The 22,287-nt window shown below is 49.1% G+C and overlaps 1 pseudogene; it reads right to left on the reverse strand.

The window, feature by feature from the left end:
- Positions 1-1,938: 1,938 nt before the first annotated feature.
- LOC135507543 (protein salvador homolog 1-like) lies at positions 1,939-19,831 on the reverse strand (annotated as a pseudogene).
- Between the last annotated feature and the right edge of the window lie 2,456 nt (positions 19,832-22,287).

Genomic DNA, 22,287 nt, shown 5'->3' on the forward strand with positions numbered 1-22,287 from the left:
GACCAGGGCCCTATATAGTGCACTACTTTAGACCAGAGCCCTATATAGTGCACTACTTTAGACCAGAGCCCTATATAGTACACTACTTTAGACCAGAGCCCTATATAGTACACTTCTTTGGACCAGGGCCCTATATAGTGCACTACTTTAGACCAGAGCCCTATATAGTGCACTACTTTAGACCAGAGCCCTATATAGTGCACTACTTTAGACCAGAGCCCTATATAGTGCACTACTTTAGACCAGAGCCCTATATAGTGCACTACTTTAGACCAGAGCCCTATATAGTGCACTACTTTAGACCAGAGCCCTATATAGTGCACTACTTTAGACCAGAGCCCTATATAGTGCACTACTTTAGACCAGAGCCCTATATAGTACACGTCTTTGGACCAGGACGTCTGTTAAAAATAAACAAATCCCATTATAATAAAGATATTCCTGATGTAGGCTCAGTCGGAGAGCATGGCGCTTGCAACGCCAAGCGTCGTGGGTTCGATTCCCGCTAGGGCCACCCATATGTAAAAGTAGTGGCCCCAGTGACTTGTAAGTCGCTTTGGACAAAAGCGTCTGCTAAATGGGATATATTATTATTATTATTATTATGTATAGTGATGCAGACAACCCTGAGTCACACCAATGACTACCATCAAATACGATGATTTTTCCTACAGTTTCAAGTCTTCAAAATAAAAGACCGTACACATCAAAAAATATACATTTCAGGAATTACACATTTTAGAGGATTGTCTTATTAAAAGAAATAATGAAGTTGAAAAAAAAACAAAAAACAATGGATCACATTTTTTATTGTTAAAGAAATCTTCAGTTTTAGGGGCTACAAATGCTTACAAAGAAATACAATGATAAATTCTGCTCCATAAATGTTATCTGGAAACATACATTTATTTTAAAAAAAAAAAGGTGAAGCTGCCAGTCCTTCTCTCCCAACTTAAGAAAAAAAAAAAAGTGACATCATTTTACAAAGCGCAATATAAAACAGGTGCTGTTCCTGTGAGGTAAATCTTAGAATCACTTAAAGACCTGTTTATTGTTTGAATGTCCATAAGACCCTGTGTTCGTCTTCAGTCTCTATAAAATAAAAAAAAACAGATTCCATACAACAACCCAGGGACGTGTTCAGTGGGGCACACTGTAGCAAAACCTTCTGGAAAAACAAGAGTCCCGGTAGTCCATGTTGCAGTCTGTTCTTCCATTTGTTGCCTAATGAACATGACCCAGTTCTCAGATGACATTTTCTGTAAGCAACTTTAGTGTAAACATCTCTCGCTCTCTCTCTCTCTCCAGCTGGAGAATCATTTTCTTTCTTCATTGGAGCGTTCACATAGTGGCTCGTCATCGGTCCCAATCATCACGAAGGGAGGGGGACCTGCGTGACCACATGATGTGAACAGCATCTGGACATTTGGCTGATATAAAAACTGGGGAGACGAAGACGTTTGGGTGACGAGGAGACGGCAATAAGGAGGTCAATCATAAAAAGAGACATCTTAAAAACCCTAAACCTGGCCTCCCTGGTGGCACAGTGGTCTAGGGCACTGCATCGCAGCGCTAGCTGTGCCACCAGAGACTCTGGGTGCTCTCCCAGGCTCTGTCGCAGCCGTCCGCAACCGGGAGGTCCATGGGGAGATGAACCCTGACCTACTGGGGCAGGGCGGAAACCTCTAAAGGGGCGGACTTCCTTGTTGTAGAAACCTCAGACGGGTGGAGCTCTGTCCTGTAGCAGCTTCAGGGGGAGAACTTCATAGGAACAATGTAGGAAGAGAACAGTTGAAGTCCCAGGTCCAGCTATGCACAGGCTCCATTCCTCTGTCCAGTCAGTTCAGGGTCATATTGGTTAGTGTACACCCCCCCCCCCCACCACCATCAATTTGTCTTGTTTGCTTCCTAGTGAATAGGGCCTACTTCCCTGTGAAGTTATTGAGCTGCTCCTGGGCCCCGAGTGCTCTGGCTGCTCCTGGGCCCCGAGTGCTCTGGCTGCTCCTGGAACCACCCCCCCCCCACCACCACCACCATCATCATCATTTTGTCTTGTTTGCTTCCTAGTGAATAGGGCCTACTTCCCTGTGAAGTTATTGTCCGGCTGCTCCTGGGCCCGAGTGCTCCTGGGCCCAGAGTGCTGCTGGGCCCCTGAGTGTACCACTGTTACCGCGGTTTCCTTTGGTCCACCTCAGACAGCAGGGCCTGACGGTAGGCCTCGTAGGACTTGACGATGCGCTCCAGTTCCTTCATGAAGAGCAGCTTCAACATGCCCTGGTATGTGTCCAGATCCACCAGCTGGAACAGCGCCCACTTCAGGAAGTGGTCATACCTGGAGCAGAAAGGAAAGACAGATTTGTTTATTTTACAACCAAACATGGCTGCATGTCACAATGGTAAAATATAAAAACTGGAGACACGACAGAGCTAGTGTAGATAACAAAATACTTTAGATCTGTAAACTATTTTAGCAGGTTACACCGAAGCATCTTGGCTGAGGTGAAACAATTCACTTATTATACCGTTAATAAGGGGCGGCAGGGTGGCCTAGTGGTTAGAGTGTAGAGGAGGCAGGGTAGCCTAGTGGTTAGAGTGTAGAGGAGGCAGGGTAGCCTAGTGGTTAGAGTGGAGAGGAGGCAGGGTAGCCTAGTGGTTAGAGTGTAGAGGAGGCAGGGTAGCCTAGTGGTTAGAGTGTAGAGGAGGCAGGGTAGCCTAGTGGTCAGAGTGGAGAGGAGGCAGGGTAGCCTAGTGGTCAGAGTGTAGAGGAGGCAGGGTAGCCTAGTGGTCAGAGTGTAGAGGAGGCAGGGTAGCCTAGTGGTCAGAGTGTAGAGGAGGCAGGGTAGCCTAGTGGTCAGAGTGTAGAGGCGGCAGGGTAGCCTAGTGGTCAGAGTGTAGAGGAGGCAGGGTGGCCTAGTGGTTAGAGTGTAGAGGAGGCAGGGTGGCCTAGTGGTTAGAGTGTAGAGGAGGCAGGGTGGCCTAGTGGTTAGAGTGTAGAGGAGGCAGGGTGGCCTAGTGGTTAGAGTGTAGAGGAGGCAGGGTGGCCTAGTGGTTAGAGTGTAGAGGAGGCAGGGTGGCCTAGTGGTTAGAGTGTAGAGGAGGCAGGGTGGCCTAGTGGTTAGAGTGTAGAGGAGGCAGGGTGGCCTAGTGGTTAGAGTGTAGAGGAGGCAGGGTGGCCTAGTGGTTAGAGTGTAGAGGCGGCAGGGTGGCCTAGTGGTTAGAGTGTAGAGGCGGCAGGGTGGCCTAGTGGTTAGAGTGTAGAGGCGGCAGGGTGGCCTAGTGGTTAGAGTGTTGAGGCGGCACGGTGGACTAGTGGTTAGAGTGTAGAGGAGGCAGGGTGGCCTAGTGGTTAGAGTGGAGAGGCGGCAGGGTGGCCTAGTGGTGAGAGTGGAGAGGCGGCAGGGTAGCCTAGTGGTTAGAGTGGAGAGGAGGCAGGGTGGCCTAGTGGTTAGAGTGTAGAGGCGGCAGGGTAGCCTAGTGGTTAGAGTGTAGAGGAGGCAGGGTAGCCTAGTGGTTAGAGTGTAGAGGAGGCAGGGTAGCCTAGTGGTTAGAATGTAGAGGAGGCAGGGTAGCCTAGTGGTTAGAGTGTAGAGGAGGCAGGGTAGCCTAGTGGTTAGAGTGTAGAGGCGGCAGGGTAGCCTAGTGGTTGGAGTGTAGAGGCGGCAGGGTAGCCTAGTGGTTAGAGTGTAGAGGAGGTAGGGTAGCCTAGTGGTTAGAGTGTAGAGGAGGTAGGGTAGCCTAGTGGTTAGAGTGTAGAGGCGGCAGGTAGCCTGGTGGTTAGAGTGTAGAGGCGGCAGGGTAGCCTAGTGGTTAGAGTGTAGAGGAGGCAGGGTAGCCTAGTGGTTAGAGCGTTGGACTAGTAACCGAAAGGTTGCAAGTTCAAATCCCGAGCTGACAAGGTACAAAATCTGTCGTTCTGCCCCTGAACAGGCAGTTAACCCACTGTTCCTAGGCCGTCATTGAAAATAAGAATTTGTTCTTAACTGACTTGCGTAGTTAAATAAAGGTTAAATAAAGGTCCATTTTAATTTAAAAATGCAACACCGTCTCCAATACCGTTCATTATTTTCATTTTTTATATTATTACATTATTTTTCAAATCAATCAAACCTCTGAAGTTATGAGCCAGTATATGTGAGAAATGCCAGGTACGGCCTACTCACTTGAGTGGGGCGCGGGCATACACCTGTAGCCAGTCAGGGATCTCTGCCGTGTGGTAGGGGTTGGCTGGTACCAGTACCGGATGGTCCCGCTCGGCTGGGCGAGGCCGGTATACAACGGGAGGGGGCTGGTCATATTGGAGCACGCTGGAAATGGAAAAGTACAAATAATAGAATTATATATATTTTTTAAATGTATTCCCTTCTTTGTTTTTAAAGGGACTACAAATTCACGGACTGTCAGTGTACAACCGGAGTGGGCTGGTCATAGTGAGGAACACTGGAATAGAAGGAGGGTTACAATGAAGAAAAGTCTGACTGAGTTTCAGTTCAGTAAATCAGGCTATTGAAATAAATTCATTAGGCCCTTTAATCTAAGGATTAAACATGACTGGGAATACAGATATGAATCTGTTGGTCACTGATATAAAAAAAATGATGTAGCTTATGCCTGCCCCATACCATAACCTCACCATGGGGCACTCTGTTCACAACATTGACATCAGCAAACCGCTCACCCACACAACACCATACACTCTGTCTGTCATCTGCCCGGTACTGTTGAAACGTGGATTCATCCATAAAGAGGACACTTCTCCAGCGAGGTCAATGGCCATCAAATGTGAGCATTTTCTCACTGAAGTCAGTTACAATGCAGAACTACAGTCGGGTCAAGACCCTGGTGAGGACGACGAGCACGCAGAGGAGCTTCCCTGAGACGGTTTCTGACAGATATCTGACTCATTCCGGTCTCATTCGGTCCCACTTCACAGTAGAATCCTCAAACAAGTTTCTAAAGACTGTTGACATCTAGTGGAAGACATAGCACGCACAGGAGCTTCCCTGAGACGGTTTCTGACAGTTTGTGCAGAAATTCTTCGGTTGTGCAAAACCCACAGTTTCATCAGCTGTCCGGGTGGCTGGTCTCAGACCGTAGATGAAAAAGCCGGATGTAGAGGTCCTGGGTTGGCGTGGTTACACGCCGGTCTGTGGTTGTGAAGCCAGTTGGACGTACTACAAAATTCCCTAATGGGGCTTAACAGCTCTGGTGGACATTCCTGCAGTCAGCATGCCAATTGCGCTCTCCCTCAAAACTTAAGACATCTTTGGCATGGTGTTGTGTGACAAAACAGCACATTTTAGAGTGGCCTTTTGTCCCCAGCACAAGGTTCCCCTGTGTAAATGATCATACTGTTTAATCAGCTTCTATACTTGACAGGTGTGGCATATCTTGGCAAATGAGAAATGCTCACTAACAGGGATGTAAACAAATTTGTTTGTTTATATTTTTTGTGTGCGTATTGAACATTTCTGAAATCTTTTATTTCATCTCATGAAACCAACATGTCACGTTTATATTTTGGTTCAGCGTAGTATTGGCAGAGGCTAGGAGTCAAGTTACTATATCAGAATAAAGTTATTCGACTGAACAAAATTCTCACTTTTTAAAAAGACTGAATACCAAAATGTGGGTGAGTTTCCCTTAGGCACAGATCTAGGATAGGTGTCCCCTGCTCCAATCCTAACCATTAGTGAATAACTGACCCAAGATCAGAGTTAAAGGGCAACTTCATCTTACACTGTGTGTGTGTGTGTGTGTGTGTGTGTATCTCTCTGTAGGAGCACAGTGGTGGTGTATCTCTCTCTAAAAGTTTACCTAGGAGCACAGTGGTGGAGTATCTCTGTCTCTACAGTTTACCTAGGAGCACAGGGGTGGAGTATCTCTGTCTCTACAGTTTACCTAGGAGCACAGGGGTGGAGTATCTCTGTCTCTACAGTTTACCTAGGAGCACAGGGGTGGAGTATCTCTGTCTCTACAGTTTACCTAGGAGCACAGGGGTGGAGTATCTCTGTCTCTACAGTTTACCTAGGAGCACAGGGGTGGAGTATCTCTGTCTCTACAGTTTACCTAGGAGCACAGGGTGGAGTATCTCTGTCTCTACAGTTTACCTAGGAGCACAGGGGTGGAGTATCTCTGTCTACAGTTTACCTAGGAGCACAGGGGTGGAGTATCTCTGTCTACAGTTTACCTAGGAGCACAGGGGTGGAGTATCTCTGTCTCTACAGTTTACCTAGGAGCACAGGGGTGGAGTATCTCTGTCTACAGTTTACCTAGGAGCACAGGGGTGGAGTATCTCTGTCTCTACAGTTTACCTAGGAGCACAGGGGTGGAGTATCTCTGTCTACAGTTTACCTAGGAGCACAGGGGTGGAGTATCTCTGTCTACAGTTTACCTAGGAGCACAGGGGTGGAGTATCTCTGTCTCTACAGTTTACCTAGGAGCACAGGGGTGGAGTATCTGTCTATAGTTTACCTAGGAGCACAGGGGTGGAGTATCTGTCTCTACAGTTTACCTAGGAGCACAGGGGTGGAGTATCTCTGTCTACAGGCACAGGGCGGAGTATCTCTGTCTCTACAGTTTACCTAGGAGCACAGGGGTGGAGTATCTGTCTCTACAGTTTACCTAGGAGCACAGGGGTGGGTATCTCTGTCTCTACAGTTTACCTAGGAGCACAGGGGTGGAGTATCTCTGTCTCTACAGTTTACCTAGGAGCACAGGGGTGGTATCTCTGTCTCTACAGTTTACCTAGGAGCACAGGGGTGGAGTATCTCTGTCTCTACAGTTTACCTAGGAGCACATAGTCTCTACAGTTTACCTAGGAGCACAGGGGTGGAGTTCCAGTTTACCTAGGAGGTATCTCTGTCTCTACAGTTTACCTAGGAGCACAGGGGTGGAGTATCTCTGTCTACAGTTTACCTAGGAGCACAGGGGTGGGGTATCTCTGTCTCTAGTTTACCTAGGAGCACTGTATCTCTGTCTACAGTTTACCTAGGAGCACAGGGGTGGAGTATCTCTGTCTCTACAGTTTACCTAGGAGCACAGGGGTGGAGTATCTCTGTCAGTTTACCTAGGAGCACAAATCTCTGTCTCTACAGTTTACCTAGGAGCACAGGGGTGGAGTATCTGTCTCTACAGTTTTAGGAGCCAGGGGTGGAGTATCTCTGTCTACAGGCACAGGGGCGGAGTATCTCTGTCTCTACAGTTTACCTAGGAGCACAGGGGTGGGATCTGTCTCAAGCACAGGGGTGGAGTATCTCTGTCTCTACAGTTTACCTAGGAGCACAGGGGTAGTATCTCTGTCTCTACAGTTTACCTAGGAGCACAGGGGTGGGGTATCTCTGTCTCACAGTTTACCTAGGAGCACAGGGGTGGAGTATCTCTGTCTCTACAGTTTACCTAGGAGCACAGGGGTGGAGTATCTCTGTCTCTACAGTTTACCTAGGAGCACAGGGGTGGAGTATCTGTCTCTACAGTTTACCTAGGAGCACAGGGGTGGAGTATCTGTCTACAGTTTACCTAGGAGCACAGGGGTGGAGTATCTGTCTCTACAGTTTACCTAGGAGCACAGGGGTGGAGTATCTCTGTCTACAGGCACGGAGTATCTCTGTCTCTACAGTTTACCTAGGAGCACAGGGGTGGAGTATCTGTCTCTACAGTTTACCTAGGAGCACAGGGGTGGAGTATCTCTGTCTCTACAGTTTACCTAGGAGCACAGGGGTGGAGTATCTCTGTCTCTACAGTTTACCTAGGAGCACAGGGGTGGGGTATCTCTGTCTCTACAGTTTACCTAGGAGCACAGGGGTGGAGTATCTCTGTCTCTACAGTTTACCTAGGAGCACAGGGGTGGGTATCTCTGTCTCTACAGTTTACCTAGGAGCACAGGGGTGGAGTATCTGTCTCTACAGTTTACCTAGGAGCACAGGGGTGGAGTATCTCTGTCTACAGTTTACCTAGGAGCACAGGGGTGGAGTATCTCTGTCTACAGTTTACCTAGGAGCACAGGGGTGGAGTATCTCTGTCTACAGTTTACCTAGGAGCACAGGGGTGGAGTATCTCTGTCTACAGTTTACCTAGGAGCACAGGGGTGGAGTATCTCTGTCTCTACAGTTTACCTAGGAGCACAGGGGTGGAGTATCTGTCTCTACAGTTTACCTAGGAGCACAGGGGTGGAGTATCTCTGTCTACAGGCACAAATCTCTGTCTCTACAGTTTACCTAGGGCACAGGGGTGGAGTATCTGTCTCTACAGTTTACCTAGGAGCACAGGGGTGGAGTATCTCTGTCTCTACAGTTTACCTAGGAGCACAGGGGTGGAGTATCTCTGTCTCTACAGTTTACCTAGGAGCAAATCTCTGTCTCTACAGTTTACCTAGGGCACAGGGGTGGGTATCTGTCTCTACAGTTTACCTAGGAGCACAGGGGTGGAGTATCTGTCTACAGTTTACCTAGGGCACAGGGGTGGGTATCTGTCTCTACAGTTTACCTAGGAGCACAGGGGTGGAGTATCTCTGTCTACAGGCACAGGGGCGGAGTATCTCTGTCTCTACAGTTTACCTAGGAGCACAGGGGTGGAGTATCTGTCTCTACAGTTTACCTAGGAGCACAGGGGTGGAGTATCTCTGTCTCTACAGTTTACCTAGGAGCACAGGGGTGGAGTATCTCTGTCTCTACAGTTTACCTAGGAGCACAGGGGTGGGGTATCTCTGTCTCTACAGTTTACCTAGGAGCACAGGGGTGGAGGTCTCTGTCTCTACAGTTTACCTAGGAGCACAGGGGTGGAGTATCTCTGTCTCTACAGTTTACCTAGGAGCACAGGGGTGGAGTATCTCTGTCTACAGTTTACCTAGGAGCACAGGGTGGAGTATCTCTGTCTACAGTTTACCTAGGAGCACAGGGGTGGAGTATCTCTGTCTACAGTTTACCTAGGAGCACAGGGGTGGAGTATCTCTGTCTACAGTTTACCTAGGAGCACAGGGGTGGAGTATCTCTGTCTACAGTTTACCTAGGAGCACAGGGGTGGAGTATCTCTGTCTACAGTTTACCTAGGAGCACAGGGGTGGAGTATCTCTGTCTACAGTTTACCTAGGAGCACAGGGGTGGGTATCTCTGTCTACAGTTTACCTAGGAGCACAGGGGTGGAATATCTCTGTCTCTACAGTTTCCCTAGGAGCACAGGGGTGTCTATACTGAGCCCTCTTGTTGACGTGGTCCCGTAGTAGGGTCCAAACGGCTGACTCCACCTTCTCCCAGCCAGGGGGCAGACCCTCTCTCCAGGGGGTGGGACCAGTGGGTGGTGTTGGTGTTGTGTCGATGTAGTACTTCCTGCCTCGGATGGTCCCAGTCTACCGTCCAACCACGGGGCAGGGAGAGGTCCTCTAGCTCAGACTGGACAGGTTCCCCAGAGACTTGGACTGCATTCGACCGATACCTGAGGGGAGGAGTTAGATACCTTAAACCTTCAGAGGATGGCTGGCTGGTCAAACAAATGGTTGAGTCCCAAATGACACCATATTCCCCATGTAGTGCACTACTTTTGACAAGAACCCTATGGGGAATAGGGTGCCCTTGGGACAAACCCTTAAAAACCCTAAACCTGGCCTCCCGGGTGGCACAGTGGTCTAGGGCACTGCATCGCAGCCTAGCTGTGCCACCAGAGACTCTGGGTTCGCGCCCAGGCCTGTCGCAGCCGGCCGCAACCGGGGCCACGTAAATTGGCCCAGCGTCGTCCGGGTTAGGTAGGGTTTGGTCGGTAGGGATGTCATTGTATCATCGTAAACCCTGTGCTGCCGGGCCCTGGTACCAAGGTTGCCAGGTGCACGGTGTTTCCTCCCACATTGGTGCCGGCTCCCGGGTTGGATGCCGCTGTGAGGAGAAAAGGGGGTAAAATTTAAAATGTATTAAAAAAAATATATATATAAAAAAACTAAACCTTCAAGCTGCCGGGCCCTGGTACCGTCCTGTATTAAAACCTGCTGCCGGGCCCTGGTACCATCCTGTAGTAAACCCTGCTGCCGGTCCCTGGTACCGTCCTGTAGTAAACCCTGCTGGTCCCTGGTACCGTCCTGTAGTAAACCCTGCTGCCGGTCCCTGGTACCGTCCTGTAGTAAACCCTGCTGCCGGGCCCTGGTACCGTCCTGTAGTAAACCCTGCTGCCGGGCCCTGGTACCGTCCTGTAGTAAACCCTGCTGCCGGGCCCTGGTACCGTCCTGTAGTAAACCCTGCCGGGCCCTGGTACCGTCCTGTAGTAAACCCTGCTGCCGGTCCCTGGTACCGTCCTGTAGTAAACCCTGCTGCCGGGCCCTGGTACCGTCCTGTAGTAAACCCTGCTGCCGGTCCCTGGTACCGTCCTGTAGTAAACCCTGCTGCCGGGCCCTGGTACCGTCCTGTAGTAAACCCTGCTGCCGGGCCCTGGTACCGACCCTGTAGTAAAACCCTGCTGCCGGGCCCTGGTACCGTCCTGTAGTAAACCCTGCTGGGCCCCTTGTACCGTCCTGTAGTAAACCCTGCTGGGCCCTGGTACCGTCCTGTAGTAAACCCTGCTGCCGGGCCCTGGTACCATCCTGTAGTAAACCCTGCTGCCGGGCCCTGGTACCGTCCTGTAGTAAACCCTGCTGCCGGGCCCTGGTACCGTTCTGTAGTAAACCCATGCTGGGCCATGGTACCGTCCTGTAGTAAAACCTGCCGGGCCCTGGTACCGTCCTGTAGTAAACCCTGCTGGTCCCTGGTACCGTCCTGTAGTAAAACCTGCTGCCGGGCCCTGGTACCGTCCTGTAGTAAACCCTGCTGCCGGTCCCTGGTATCGTCCTGTAGTAAACCCTGCTGGGCCCCTGGTACCGTCCTGTAGTAAACCCTGCTGGGCCCTGGTACCGTCCTGTAGTAAACCCTGCTGGGCCCTGGTACCGTCCTGTAGTAAACCCTGCTGGGCCCTGGTACCGTCCTGTAGTAAACCCTGCTGCCGGGCCCTGGTACCGTCCTGTAGTAAACCCTGCTGCCGGGCCCTGGTACCGTTCTGTAGTAAAACCCTGCTGGGCCCTGGTACCGTTCTGTAGTAAACCATGCTGGGCCATGGTACCGTCCTGTAGTAAAACCTGCTGCCGGGCCCTGGTACCGTCCTGTAGTAAACCCTGCTGCTGGTCCCTGGTACCGTCCTGTAGTAAACCCTGCTGGTCCCTGGTACCGTCCTGTAGTAAAACCTGCTGCCGGGCCCTGGTACCGTCCTGTAGTAAACCCTGCTGCTGGTCCCTGGTACCGTCCTGTAGTAAACCCTGCTGCCGGGCCCTGGTACCGTCCTGTAGTAAACCCTGCTGCCGGGCCCTGGTACGGCTATAGCCAACTCTCATTGCCTGACCCATACCTGACCCGGTGCTGCGGTCAGCCTCTCATCTAGGGTGTCTGCATGTCTGTTCTAGACTATTCTTTGCTATTATATACACTATGCCTCTGAGGAAACACGTCCTCTGGGGACAGCCACCATTTACAGAGGAGGACACACGTCCTCTGGGGACAGCGTCCATCTACAGGAGGACACACGTCCTCTGGGGACAGCGTCCATTTACAGAGGAGGACACACGTCCTCTGGGGACAGCATCCATCTTCCTGGAGGACACACGTCCTCTGGGGACAGCGTCCATTTACAGGACGACACACGTCCTCTGGGGACAGCGTCCATTTACAGAGGAGGACACACGTCCTCTGGGGACAGCGCCCATTTACAGGAGGACACACGTCCTCTGGGGACAGCGTCCATTTACAGAGGAGGACACACGTCCTCTGGGGAGTGCGTCCATTTACAGAGGAGGACACACGTCCTCTGGGGAGTGCGTCCATTTACAGAGGAGGACACACGTCCTCTGGGGACAGCGTCCATTTACAGAGGAGGACACACGTCCTCTGGGGACAGCGTCCATTTACAGAGGAGGACACACGTCCTCTGGGGACAGCGCCCATTTACAGGAGGACACACGTCCTCTGGGGACAGCGCCCATTTACAGAGGAGGACACACGTCCTCTGGGGACAGCGTCCATTTACAGAGGAGGACACACGTCCTCTGGGGACAGCGTCCATTTACAGAGGAGGACACACGTCCTCTGGGGACAGCGTCCATTTACAGGAGGCGTCCTCTGGGGACAGCGCCCATTTACAGAGGAGGACACACGTCCTCTGGGGACAGCGCCCATTTACAGAGGAGGACACACGTCCTCTGGGGACAGCGTCCATTTACAGAGGAGGACACACGTCCTCTGGGGACAGCGTCCATTTACAGGAGGACACACGTCCTCTGGGGACAGCGAGGAGGACACACGTCCTCTGGGGACAGCGTCCATTTACAGGAGGATCCTCTGGGGACAGCGCCCATTTACAGGAGGACACACATCCTCTGGGGACAGCGTCCATTTACAGAGGAGGACACACGTCCTCTGGGGACAGCGTCCATTTACAGGAGGACACACGTCCTCTGGGGACAGCGCCCATCTACAGAGGAGGACACACGTCCTCTGGGGACAGCGTCCATTTACAGAGGAGGACACACGTCCTCTGGGGACAGCGCCCATTTACAGAGGAGGACACACGTCCTCTGGGGACAGCGCCCATTTACAGGAGGACACACGTCCTCTGGGGACAGCGCCCATTTACAGGAGGACACACGTCCTCTGGGGACAGCGTCCATTTACAGGAGGACACACATCCTCTGGGGACAGCGCCCATTTACAGGAGGACACACATCCTCTGGGGACAGCGCCCATTTACAGGAGGACACACGTCCTCTGGGGACAGCGCCCATTTACAGGAGGACACACATCCACTCCCATTTCACAAAAGAGACATTCTGACACACCGACTGTACAAACACTGAAACAGAGCGTTGCTGCTGATCCCTTTTTAACAACACGGCTCTAGATGTACTACTCCCTCTCTGACACGCGGCGATGTGTGACCCACCTCTCTTGATGAATGGTAGGAAATGGGAGAGTACATGTACTGAAAACGGACAGGAAAGCGGGGGCAGAAATCTGAGCTCAAATTCAACCGGAGCATCGGTCCCTTCTCCTGAAGTGTGCACGCCTTTCCACACAATAAAAACACATTGGGTTGTTGGAAGCATAGGCCAAAAGCCCACGTTGGCCCACCACAGTACTTATACATTATCAAAAGTATGTGGACACTTGGCTTGCAGTTGGCGTTCGATTCATTTACATTTACATTTAAGTCATTTCATCCCAGAGCCATCCCAAAAGGTGCTCGATGGAGGTTGAGGTCAGGGCTCTGTGCAGGCCAGTCAAGTTTTTCCCACACCGATCTCGACAAACCATTTCTATACGGACCTCGCTTTGTGCACGTGGGAGGTCTTGTCATTTCCTGTTCCAACATGACCTTTCCCAAACTGTTGCCACAAAGTTGAAAGCACAGAATCTTCTAGAATGTCATTTTAAGCTGTAGTGTTCTCTGGATCTAAGGGGCCCGAACCATGAAAACAACCCCAGACAATTATTCCTCCTCCACCAAACTTTACAGTTGCCACTATGCAGTCGGGCAGGTAGCGTTTTCCTGGCATCCGCCAAACCCAGATTTGTCCGTGGGACTGCCAAGATGTTGAAGCGTGATTCATCACTCCAGAGAACCCATTTCCACTGCTCCAAAGTCCAATGTCGGCGAGCTTTCCAACACTCCAGCTGACGCTTGGCATTGCGCATGGTGATCTGAGGCTTGTGGGCGGCTGGTCGGCCATGGAAACCCATTTCATGAAGCTCCTGACAAACAGTTCTTGTGCTGACGTTGCTTCCAGAGGCAGTTTGGAACTCGATAGTGAATGTTGCAACCGAGGACAGACGATTTTCACACTCTTTAGCGCGCAGCGGTCTCGTACTGTGAGCATGGGTGACCTACCACTTCGAGGCCGAGTCATTACTCCTAGAGGTTTCCACTTCACAATAACAGCACTTACAGGACCAGGGCAGCTCTAGTAGGACCAGGGCAGCTCTAGGAGGACCAGGGCAGCTCTAGCAGGACCAGGGCAGCTCTAGTAGTAGTGCCAGGGCAGCTCTAGTAGGGCAGCTCTAGCAGGGCCAGGGCAGCTCTAGGGCAGGGCAGCTCTAGCAGGGCAGCAGGGCCAGGGCAGCTCTAGCAGGGCCAGGGCAGCTCTAGCAGGGCAGCTCTAGGGCAGGGCAGCTCTAGCAGGGCCAGGGCAGCTCTAGCAGGGCCAGGGCAGCTCTAGCAGGGCCAGGGCAGCTCTAGCAGGGCCAGGGCAGCTCTAGCAGAAATGTGTCCATGTTCTCAACACTGAAAACACCACCAACATCCCTCCTGATGCACCAGTGGGAATTCACATCAAGACTCACATTGTAGAGTCTATTGAAGTAACATGTGTATAATGTCATGTGTTTAACACAGAAGACAGGCAAAAGGCAACAGATGACATGAACCAGTCTGGGGATTTAGTCATGTGACTTGAGGCAGTCCCACTCCCATCTTCCAATAACTAGTTTGTAGCGAGACTGTTTTTGAAGACACAAACAGTGAGGTGGATTGAACCGGCACCACCCCTTTCGCCTAAGGCTCTATCCAAACTAAAAACAAGGATCTGTTAGTCGAGTAGCCGGAAACAGGGTAGCAACAAACACCTTTTAACTCCGGTTCCGAAGAGAAGTTCAACTGGTTAAACTATAGCCAACGCATTTCATACTCATACCGAGGAGCAGCAGTCCAGGAATGAACCCGTGGATATGTAGCCTAGTCACCACATCCAATAAGCAAGGCTACCTCCCTATTGGCACCACGTTTTACCTATAAAAGCCCCAACTCTACCTACATGTACATATTACCTCAATTACCTCGACGAACCGGTGACCCCGCACATTGACTCTGTACCGGTACCCCCTGTATATAGCCTCCACATTGACTCTGTACCGGTACCCCCTGTATATAGCCTCCACATTGACTCTGTACCGTAACACCCTGTATATAGTCTCCACATTGACTCTGTACCGGTACCCCCTGTATATAGCCTCCACATTGACTCTGTACCGTAATACCCTGTATATAGCCTCCACATTGACTCTGTACCGGTACCCCCTGTATATAGCCTCCACATTGTACCGGTACCCCCTGTATATAGCCTCCACATTGTACCGGTACCCCCTGGTATATAGCCTCCACATTGTACCGGTACCCCCTGGTATATAGCCTCCACATTGTACCGGTACCCCCTGGTATATAGCCTCCACACTGTACCGGTACCCCCTGGTATATAGCCTCCACACTGTACCGGTACCCCCTGGTATATAGCCTCCACACTGTACCGGTACCCCCTGGTATATAGCCTCCACACTGTACCGGTACCCCCTGGTATATAGCCTCCACACTGTACCGGTACCCCCTGTATATAGCCTCCACACTGTACCGGTACCCCCTGTATATAGCCTCCACACTGTACCGGTACCCCCTGTATATAGCCTCCACACTGTACCGGTACCCCCTGTATATAGCCTCCACACTGTACCGGTACCCCCTGTATATAGCCTCCACACTGTACCGGTACCCCCTGTATATAGCCTCCACACTGTACCGGTACCCCCTGTATATAGCCTCCACACTGTACCGGTACCCCCTGTATATAGCCTCCACACTGTACCGGTACCCCCTGTATATAGCCTCCACACTGTACCGGTACCCCCTGTATATAGCCTCCACACTGTACCGGTACCCCCTGGTATATAGCCTCCACATTGTACCGGTACCCCCTGGTATATAGCCTCCACATTGTACCGGTACCCCCTGGTATAAAGTCTCGCTCTTATTATTTTACTGCTGCTCTTTAATAACTTGTTACTTCTAATTTTCTATTCGTACTTCATTGTTGTTTAGGGGCTCATAAGCATTTCACATTCGGTGCCTGTGACTATTAAAATTTGATAGGCCACTACTTTTGTCCAAGGCTCGTAGTGCACAAGTGTAGAGCCCTACCGGAACCACCTTCATGGCATTAACAAAACCACATTCTAAAGACAATTCCAAACCTTTTGCCATCATTTTGTGTTTGTTCACTGAACTTCCATTCCATCTAATTAATGAGTTCTTATAAGAACACCTCGTCCATATTAAAGTTGATTCCACTGATTTGACTACGGATATTGACTTGAGTAAGACTGGTTTATGTTTCACCTGCTGCCGGTCTGTTGGGGGCCGGGGGAGTGTGTTGTCGTGGTGGTAGGCTTTGATGTTCACTCTGTTCATAGTATCTATAGCCCTCATGAAAGTGGTCAGGAGCTGTGGGGTGCTGGTGTGGCTGAGGCAGTCTCTGCTGCTGCTGCTGCTGCTGGCTGTCGTAGTAAGGCTCCGGAGTCAGGGGGTGGTAGTAGAGCCCAGCATCCTCATTCTCAGCCACGGCGTTCACCTCTGTGAGGAAGGACTGTGAGGAGCCTCCGTACTCGTGGCTTCCAGGTCCAGGTAGGACGGGGCTGACATCCGATGGTGTTCCCGCAGAGCCGCCTCGTGGGGTGACCTCTGCACAGGGGGGGAGCGTAGGAAGCTCTTGTTGCCGGCCAACACAGGCCCCACGGGATAGGCTGAGCCAGGCTCCGGCAGAGGGACCTCGGGGCGTCTGGGGATAGTGGGTCCATGTCGGATGAATGAGGGCATGAGATCTGAAACAGGACCAACAGTTGTAGGTCAAGACAAAAGGATGCTACTAACTATCGTCCAAAAGATGACTAATTATTCTACAATATATTGTAATAACTTCGCCACCATGGCCCATTTATTACCTTTACCTCCCGTATCTTAACTCATTTGCACACACTGTATATAGATTTTCCTCTACTGTATTATTGACTGTATGTTTTGTTTACTCCATGTGTAACTCTGTGTCGTTGTTTGTGTTGAACTGCTTTGCTTTATCTTGGCCAGGTCGCAATAGTAAATGAGAAATTGTTCTCAACTGGCCTACCTGGTTAAATAAATAAAAAATAACTGACCAATACACCAAATCTGATTATTGATTTTAATGAAAAATATTGCAACCTTCCAGAAATATGTCCATGTTCTCTACACTGACTCAGAATACATCTATTCTACAGGTAACTTAGCATGTAGCACAACAAACCATATTTTGACATTTAGACGGCTAGTATGCTATGAACACTTAGCACATAGAGAAACAACAAGGTTATTCAACACTCCAGCAACATCTTTACATTGGTGGGTAACAAAAGTAAATTGAAGCCTGTCACATAACAAAATCAGGGGGGGGGGGGGATCCACAATGGATGGATGAATGTAGAGCTACAGGGGGGGGTGGATCCACAATGGATGGATGAATGTAGAGCTACAGGGGGGGGGGTCCACAATGGATGGATGAATGTAGAGCTACAGGGGGGGGGATCCACAATGGATGGATGAATGTAGAGCTACAGGGTGGGGGTCCACAATGGATGGATGAATGTAGAGCTACAGGGGGGATCCACAATGGATGGATGAATGTAGAGCTACAGGGGGGGATCCACAATGGATGGATGAATGTAGAGCTACAGGGTGGGGGATCCACATGGATGGATGGATGAATGTAGAGCTACAGGGGGGATCCACAATGGATGGATGGATGAATGTAGAGCTACAGGGGGGATCCACAATGGATGGATGAATGTAGAGCTACAGGGTGGGGGATCCACATTGGATGGATGAATGTAGAGCTACAGGGGGGGATCCACAATGATGGATGAATGTAGAGCTACAGGGGGGATCCACAATGGATGGATGAATGTAGAGCTACAGGGGAGATCCACAATGGATGGATGAATGTAGAGCTACAGGGGAGATCCACAATGGATGGATGAATGTAGAGCTACAGGGGAGAATCCACAATGGATGGATGAATGTAGAGCTACAGGGGGAGAATCCACAATGGATGGATGGATGAATGTAGAGCTACAGGGGAGAATCCACAATGGGGATCCACAATGGATGGATGGATGAATGTACAGCTACAGGGGGAGATCCACAATGGATGGATGGATGAATGTAGAGCTACAGGGGGAGAATCCACAATGGATGGATGAATGTAGAGCTACAGGGGGGATCCACAATGGATGAATGAATGTAGAGCTACAGGGGGATCCACAATGGATGGATGAATGTAGAGCTACAGGGGGAGATCCACAATGGATGGATGAATGTAGAGCTACAGGGAAGAATCCACAATGGATGGATGAATGTAGAGCTACAGGGGGAGAATCCACAATGGATGGATGGATGAATGTAGAGCTACAGGGGGAGAATCCACAATGGATGGATGGATGGATGGATGGATGAATGTAGAGCTACAGGGCTTTGAGAAGGCTCAATGGACATGTAACAGTCCGGACCAGAACTAGCTACATCTCAACTTTGGCTAATGCTAGCAAGCAAGATGCTAGTCAGCCATAATAACTATTAGATAGTAGAATACAGTTTACCAAACATGTTATGCTTGGGTATCGTCATATGACCTAAAACGTGTGAATTGTATAAAGTGTTTTTATGAAGAGACATTGCTAGCAGCAGCCGGCTTCCACCCGGCGACTCATCTCTGCACCTTAGAGGCTGCTGCCCTATACTATCTACATAGACATGTAATCACTGGTCACTTTAATAATGTTTACCTACTGCTTTACTCATTTCATATGTATAACGTTAGTGTATTTTAGTCTATACAATTTCGACATTGCTCATCCTAATATTTATATATGTAATACTTCTGCACTGCTGAGAATAGGAACACAGTCATTTCGCTGGTGGGTATAATGTGTGTTACTTTCCAACAGGAATTAGTTCCCCCCCAAAAAACTTGGGTCAAAAACAAGATTTCCAACAAATAACGCATATAGAAAATTGTATAGCGGCAGAATAAGACATCGGGTAATTAACTACGTTTCTCACTCCCCATGTTTACTCTGGGAGCCTATGGACAAACATTAAGAATTAACTACGTGGTGAGTTGATGTCTATTCGGTCGTTATTTAGCTCATGTTAGGGGAATTAATCATGACACTTTTGTATGCGTTTGTTTGTTGACAACCTTACTTTACGAACGGTTTTGGAACAGATTCCTGTTGAAATGTTCCACAAATTATACCCACCCGCAATGACATCTGCTAAATATGTGTATGTGACCAATACAATTTCAATTTGGCTAGATAACCAACTGTCTAGCGAATTTAGCTACTTAACCCAACGTACTTTTCAGGGGTGGTAATGTCTCCTTCACAGATCTTCCATGTGCCTCGGCTGGTGTCGACGCTTCGTCTTCACGTTTCTTTCTTGGAAGCATAACTCAAAACAAAAAAAGGAGACATCAATGCAATGTGAGAAACTCGTACAAAGTTCCCCCAAAACTACCAGAGGCCCTTCCAATCTGCAGCGTGTACATTTTAGCTGGTTAGGGACTTGATTAGATAGTTTCACACTTGTTATTTTCTGGTAATTTAGACAAAAAAACCCGAAACAGAACGATTGCGTGTATCATGTAACGTTAGCCAGTTACTATGAAGTAAACTGTTTTCGCCCAGTTAAAAAAAATATTCACAAATTGTCTCCAAGGCACTTGAAGTCAGCTGTTTTTCCTATTCAGTGCGTTTATTCAGCACCCAGCCCATGTCATCACATCACAAAAACTGCTCAACGCCTCTACAAGTCATTCTAGCCAGCCCGCCGAGGGTTGTGGGATGGGAATGGTCAAGGGTAGAGTTTCACATTTTGAACAAAAATTTGAATAAACATATAAACTACTTACTAACTTCGTCCCCTTCTTCTGTGATTTGAAGCATTTCCAAATTAACCAGTGGTTCAAAGCAAGCCCAACAACCCCTTCTCAAAGTTAGTTTTAAAAGATATTTCCCCTTCTGAAAACAAACCTAAAAATATCCAACCGTATGAGACTGGGCTGTCATTCAAAGCTGGGACAAACAGTCACAAGGTCAAGACCCATTGGATTAGCATGGGAAGGTTGTTGTGTTGTTTTATTTCTGCTTCCTATCATTGCTGAGGGATGTGTCAACTGATACCCTACTCCTTTTATACTACACAACATTTGACCAGGACTTATATAGGGTGCCATTTTGGACACACGCTGAGATGCATTGAACATACACTGAGATGCATTGAACATAAGAAAGTGCACAATGAATCCATACAGCTTTGATTCTTAGTGTGTAACCTGAGTGAGAAGTGTGCTCTTGGTAACTAAAGGTTATAATATAAACACAGTGTGATTCCGAAATGGCACCCTATTCCCTATAAAGTGCTCTACTGGCACCCTATTCCCTATATAGTGCTTTACTGGAACCCTATTCCCTATATAGTGCTCTACTGGCACCCTATTCCCTATATAGTGCTTTACTGGAACCCTATTCCCTATATAGTGCACTACTGGAACCCTATTCCCTATATAGTGCTCTACTGGAACCCTATTCCCTATATAGTGCACTACTGGCACCCTATTCCCTATATAGTGCTCTACTGGCACCCTATTCCCTATATAGTGCTTTACTGGAACCCTATTCCCTATGCATATTCCCTATAGTGCTCTACTGGCACCCTATTCCCTATATAGTGCTCTACTGGAACCCTATTCCCTATATAGTGCACTACTGGAACCCTATTCCCTATATAGTGCACTACTTTAGACATCCAGTTAAGATTGTCGGGCTTGTAACCGAAAGGTTGCTGGTTTGAAACCCTGAGCCGACTAGGTGAAACATCTGCCGATGTGCTCTTGAGCAAGGTGTAACCGATGTGAAATAGCTAGCTAGTTAGCGGGTGTGCGCGCTAATAGCGTTTCAATTGGTGACTACACTCGCTCTGAGACCTTGAAGTAGTTGTTCCCCTTGCTTTTTAAAATTTATTTAACCTTTATTTAACCAGGTAGGCTAGTTGAGAACAAGTTCTCATTTGCAATTGCAACCTGGCCAAGATAAAGCGTAGCAATTCGACACATACAACAACACAGAGTTACACATGGAATAAACAAAACATATAGTCAATAATACAGTAGAACAAAAGAAAACAAAAAGTCTATATACAGTGAGTGCAAATGAGGTAAGTTAAGGAAATAAATAGGCCATGGTGGTGAAGTAATTACAATATAATAATTAAACACTGGATTGATAGATCGGCAGAAGATGAATGTGCAAGTAGAGATACTGGGGTGCAAAGGAGCAAAATAAATAAATACTAGTATGGGGATGAGGTAGGTAGATAGATGGGCTGTTTACAGATAGGCTAAGTACAGGTGCAGTGATCTGTAAAATGCTCTGACAGCTGGTGCTTAAAGCTAGTGAGGGAAGATGTGAGTCTCCAGCTTCAGAGATTTTTGCAATTCGTTCCAGTCATGGGCAGCAGAGAACTGCTGCCCATGAAAAAAAGACAACCAAAGGAGGAATTGGCTTTGGGGGTGACCAGTGCGATATACCTACTGGAGCGCGTGCTACGAGTGGGTGCTGTTATGGTGACCAGTGAGCTGAGATAAGGTGGGGCTTTACCTAGCAGAAACTTGTAGATAACCTGTAGCCAGTGTGTTTGGCGACGAGTATAAAGCGAGGGCCAACCAACGAGAGCGTACAGGTCGCAATGGTGGGTAGTGATTGGGGCTTTGGTGACAAAACAGATGGCACTGTATAGACTACATCCAGTTTGTTGAGTAGAGTATTGGAGGCTATTTTATAGATGACATCACCGAAGTCAAGGATCGGTAGGATGGTCAGTTTTACAAGGGTATGTTTGGCAGCATGAGTGAAGGATGCTTTGTTGCGATACAGGAAGCCAATTCTAGATTTAATTTTGGATTGGAGATGCTTAATGTGAGTCTGGAAGGAGAGTTTACAGTCTAACCAGACACCTAGGTATTTGTAGTTGTCCACGTTTTCTAAGTCAGAGCCGTCCAGAGTAGTGATGCTGGACGGGCGAGCAGGTGCGGGCAGCGATCGATTGAAAAGCATGCATTTAGTTTTACTTGCGTTTAAGAGCAGTTGGAGGCCACGGAAGGAGAGTTGTATGGCATTGAAGCTTGTCTGGAGGGTTGTTAACGCAGTGTCCAAAGAAGGGCCAGAGGTATACAGAATGGTGTCGTCTGCGTAGAGGTGGATCAGAGACTTACCAGCAAGCAAGAGCGACATCATTGATGTATACAGAGAAGAGAGTCGGTCCAAGAATTTAACCCTGTGGCACCCCCATAGAGGCTGCCAGAGGCCCGGACAACAGGCCCACTGAACTCTATAAGAGAAGTAGTTGGTGAACCAGGTGAGGCAGTCATTTGAGAAA

This window comes from Oncorhynchus masou, chromosome 21, assembly GCF_036934945.1.
Source record: "Oncorhynchus masou masou isolate Uvic2021 chromosome 21, UVic_Omas_1.1, whole genome shotgun sequence".
Taxonomy (NCBI): Eukaryota; Metazoa; Chordata; class Actinopteri; order Salmoniformes; family Salmonidae; genus Oncorhynchus; species Oncorhynchus masou.